A 5,184-nucleotide genomic window follows, 5' to 3' on the forward strand; every position below is an offset into this window, starting at 1 on the left:
TTAAACAGAAAAACAATGCCTGGATGACAGCACACCTGTCTACAACATGACATATGCAACATTTTAAGCTCCATGTTGAGATCTACCGCTCCCAAAAAAAAAAAAAAAAGTTCCCCTTCAAGATATTATTGCTCATTGACAATGCAACTGGTCACTCGAGAACTCCAGTGGAGATGTATAATGGGATTAATGTTGTTTTCATGCCTGCTAACACAAGATCCATTCTGCAGCCCGTGGATCAAGGAGTTATTTTCAAATTTCAAGTCTTATGATTTAAGAAATACATTTCCTAAGACTATAGCTGCCATAGCTAGTGATCCCCCTGATGGATCTGGGCAAAGTCAACTGAAAACCTTCTGGATGGGACACCTGGGTTGCCGGGGTCCAGCTCCAGCAGATCCAGGGCTTCCCGAAGGATGAACGGCATCGGTGAAAATAAAATAAAATTAAAATAAAAAACTGGAAAATAAAAAACTAAAACTAAAATAAAAATGGACACAGACAACCGCAGTGTGTTGAACTGGCCGATTTACTGTAGCAAACGTGGCATTATATTTGCTAGTGATTTCCTTGTAGCATACGTCATCTATGTTTTTCTAACATTATCTAATTTTGAAAATGCTCCTGTGTGTAAACAACCTTTAAGAAATAACATGGTGATTTTCCCCTAACTTCCCCGCATACCCTTTGATTATAGATTAATTTCTTGCATTATTCCATTATGCATCTGCGTTTATCTATAATCTACAAAGCGTTTGCTTTGCCGTTCTCGTGAAAGGCCCTCCATTTCTCAACACCTCAAGCGGAACAGTTACAGGGACGTCACCTCCTGACCACAGGAGGCCAGAAGAACAATGTGTTCGCCTCGGTCCGAGGTGTCAGGAAGGGGCCGAAAAAGCCTTAGAAACCTATGCCCCATGCATTCTCAGAGAGACCATGCACCTAGGAACCAACGGACCATTCTGTAGCTTATCCGACTAGGTTCAGTCATCATCTGGAATGCCTCCGGGGGGCCAGGTGGGCCTAGGGGTTGAAGTCACCGTTGCCCAGAGATACACTCCTTAGTTGCTGGAGTGGGGCTTTCAAATCCATATGTCTCTCCTTTACAGGCCCTCTTTGCTGGCAGAGGTGTGAGGCTATCCTTCCTGTAAGTAGAGGAGTCTCCATGGGGGATGGCAAGGGCTAAACGTAAGGCCGCACAATTTCTGGCGGAACCTTATTTTCTTCCCTAATGGTTCTTTTCCCAGGGGGCCTGCCGAGGACCATTCCCCAGCAGACACTACCCCAGGTAGTTTTAAGGCCGAATTACCTAAAAGCGGGAGGACAAGAAGCTTCACTGTCGGCGGGCCGCCCTGCAGTCACCAATCCATCCACAGCCCGGGCCCTGCCACTCAGGCTGGGACAGCTCGGCTTCTATCACTGGATGGCTCAGTGGGTTAAGCAACTGACTTCGGCTCAGGTCATGATCTTGTGGTTTGTGAGTTCAAGTCCCGTGTCAGGCTTTGTGCTGATGGCTTGGAACCTGGAGCCTGCTTCGAATTCTGTGTCTCCTGCTCTCTCTGCCCCTCCCCCACTCGTGCTCTGTCTCTCTTTCTTTCAAAAAATAAACATTTAAAAACTTTTAAAAAAAGAAAACGTTCTGGAAAGGATTCATCATTCTAGGTATCATTAGGAACATTTATGATTCATGAAAAAAGGTAAAAATGACCATACTAACAGGAGTTTGGAAAAAGTTACTCCAATCCTAATGGATGACTATGAGAATTTCAAGACTTCAGTGGAGGAAGCAATTGCAGATGTGGGGAAAATAGAATGGGACTAGAAAAAAGTGGAACCTGAAGATATGACTGAAACGTTCCGATCTCATGGTAAAACATTAATGGATAAGGAGTTGCTTTCTGTGGGTGAGCAATGTGGTTTCATGAGATAAAATCTATTCCTGAAGATACTATCAAACAGCATCACATGCTACAGAGAAACTGTGTGTGAAAGGAAGAGTCCACACATGTGACAAACTTCACTGTTGTCTTATGTTAAGATATTGCCACAGTCACCCTAACCTTTAAAACCACAACCCTGATCAGTCAGCAGTCATCAACAGTGAGGCAAGACCCTCGAGCAACAAAAAGATTATGACTGCTGAAAGCTCAGATGATGGTTAGCCATCATTAGCAATAACATACTTTTTTTTTTTTAACATTTATTTATTTTTGAGACACAGAGAGACAGAGCATGAACGGGGGAGGGGCAGAGAGAGAGGGAGACACAGAATCGGAAGCAGGCTCCAGGCTCTGAGCCATCAGCCCAGAGCCTGACGCGGGGCTCGAACTCAGGGATCGTGAGATCGTGACCTGAGCTGAAGTCGGACACTCAACTGACTGAGCCACCCAGGCGCCCCGCAATAACGTACTTCTTAATGAAGATACGTACTTTTTAAAGACAAAATGTATTACACATTTAACAGACTACAACATAGTGTAACATAACTTTGATATGCACTGGGAAACCAAAGAATTCACTGGACTCTCTCCGTTGCAGTGTCTGCTTTACAGGAGTAGTCTGGAGCCAAAGCCACAATATCTTCAACGTATGCCTCTCTACTTCATCTTACCATGTATATCTCAGCTCACTGTCTTACCATATAAAGCAACCAGTCAATTAATTGATACAAAAGGTATTTATTGAGCATCAACAAGTTCTAATTTTCTCCAGAAATTGTTAAAAAACAATTTCCTTCTCATTTTCCTCACTTCTAATAGAACTGGTATCCTTTGAAAAGTTTTTTTCCCCTACAGGACACTATCCTTCATGACTACATAAAACACACTCACCTTTGAATATTTAGTACAACTTCTTAAGTCCTAGCTACTCGCAGTATAATTTCAATATGGCGATTACCACCTTCTTACTTTACATATTTTCAAATGTACTTAAAGTATCCTTCATTCAAATTACATAAAAGTAACACATATTTTATACTCATGCATCATGAATAAAAACCAGTTTAATGCATATACACCTGAAACGGCATTTAGAAATTTTACTTAGTTAATCTATCTCACATAAACAGAACCACATGAGTTTGGAGTTTTCGTTAAGCTATTTTTTTAAGCTATTTTTAAATTAAGGTGTGCACACTGTTTTCTTTTTCTTTTCTTTTCTTTTTTTTTTTTTTTAGACATAATGCATTTGCATAATAGACTACAGTATAGTGTGAATGAACCGAAAAATTCATGTGACTTGTTTTATTGCAGTACGTATTATGATAGTGTGGAATTAAACCTGCAATGTCTTTGAGATATGCCTACAAAACGCAGCATTTTAATCAAGATATTGTGAAATTAAATAAAAGAAAACTCATTTCAAATGGGGTCGGGAGGCTAGAACGGGGAGCTCTCATGTCCTACCCCTTGTCTTCAACTGCAGACAGGTAGACATGCATTCCCCATAGGAAGAGCTCAGACTTCACCACAAGAGCAGGAGGAAAAAAGACTATCTCATTGCCCAGTAACATCCCAGCCAATGAGAGACGGTCACAACTCTGCCAATGAAAAGCCACTTTAAACTCCCAGTTTATTCCAATGGACTTTCTAAGAGCTCCGTCCAACTCCTCTTTCCATCTACCAGAGTATTCCTCGACTTTGTTCTTGGACTTGCCTGGAGTTGTGCCATAGCTTGCAAGTCCCAAACTGAAATTCTTTTCTATTTCCAAATAAACCCATTTTCCTGGTGAAATAACTACATGCTTTATTTTGAAGGTCAATAATATATATGATTAAATAGGTCCACAGAAAAACAGAAATATTCAATCAACAAAATAAGAAACTGAAACAACAGTCCAACCCAAGGCAACATCAAAATATTTCAGGGCCATCCAGGCTTTGGGGCTTACTGCACAAAATGGTAAAGGAAAAGGTAATTATCTCATGAAAATTCTTTTAAACTATACAAAAAGATTTGCAGTTATTCAACCATTTTAATAGGCTACCTCTTGTTGATACAAAGACCAGATGAGAATCCCTCAATAAAACAACACCAAAACCAAGCTCGCTTGCACGAACACCCTAAATCAATTCATAGTGTTTCCAGTATAGCAGAGAATCAACATTAGAAAACACTGCCAAATGGAAATCACTGTGTTGACAAAAAAGGGGGGAAAGGGACAGGACTATGTACGAGGATAAAGAAAAAGCCTTTCGTCCCCCAAAATATATAAGTAAATAACACTTGATGATAGTAAGTTTTGGCAAACTTGCATTAGACAAGAATTTCTGTGCTCCCCTCAGCAGCACATATACTAAAATTGGAATGATGCAGAGATTAGCATGGCCCCTATGCAAGGATGACAGGCAAATTTGCAAAGTGTTCCATATTTTTAAAAATATGTAAGAATTTTCATTTTCTAAAATCTACCGTGAATATAATAAATGTGAACCACTGCAATAGGGTTGAGAAGATAAAGATAAGTGGTATTAAATCCACTGTCTATGAGTGAATGAAAAAAAATACCCAGTACACAACCATCACACAAGAATAAGAATACCAAAGTAAATAAGACAAAAGAATAATGAAAAGAAATTGTGCTAACAATATGATCTCTTAATTAAAAAGTTCCAAATAATTGGTACAGAAATTATTTTTTTTTTATTTTTAAAAAATTAATTAATTTTTTTTGTTCTTAAGAGAAAGAGAGAGTATGCAAGTGGGGGAGAGGGGCAGAGGACAGACCGAAAGAATTCCAAGCCAAGTCCAGGCCCTGGGATCATGACCTGAGCTGAAATTAAGGGTCGGACACTCAATCAACTGAACCACCCAGGCGCCCCGGTACAGAAATTATTAAGATACATAAGCAACTTCGGAAAGATGATATATAAAAGATCAATATAGTCAATTATGGAATCTGGCCAACAAAATCACTAACAAATTACAATATGTAATGGAAAGCATTTCACTGAAAACAACAATAGCCAAGATACACCTAAAACAAAAACAAAAAGGCACCTACAAGTTCTTTAGGAGACAACTATAAAAACTTACTGATCGACTTCTGAAAAATAGTACTCAAAAAAGCAGTTTACAATGTTTATTTATACAAAAGAGAACACTGCAAAGCTGTCAATTCTCTTTACTGTATTTACAGATTTATGGCTTTACCTACAGCTACAAAAATGACACCAACTCAGG

The 5,184-nt window shown here is 39.4% G+C and overlaps 1 non-coding gene across 1 annotated transcript; it reads left to right on the forward strand.

Moving 5' to 3' along the window:
• The first annotated feature begins 4,273 nt into the window (after window positions 1-4,273).
• On the forward strand, window positions 4,274-4,377 carry LOC123595492. The gene has a single exon (XR_006711195.1). It is a non-coding gene; the product is annotated as a U6 spliceosomal RNA (small nuclear RNA).
• The last annotated feature ends 807 nt before the right edge of the window (window positions 4,378-5,184 follow it).

This window comes from Leopardus geoffroyi, chromosome X (assembly GCF_018350155.1).
Source record: "Leopardus geoffroyi isolate Oge1 chromosome X, O.geoffroyi_Oge1_pat1.0, whole genome shotgun sequence".
Taxonomy (NCBI): domain Eukaryota; kingdom Metazoa; phylum Chordata; class Mammalia; order Carnivora; family Felidae; genus Leopardus; species Leopardus geoffroyi.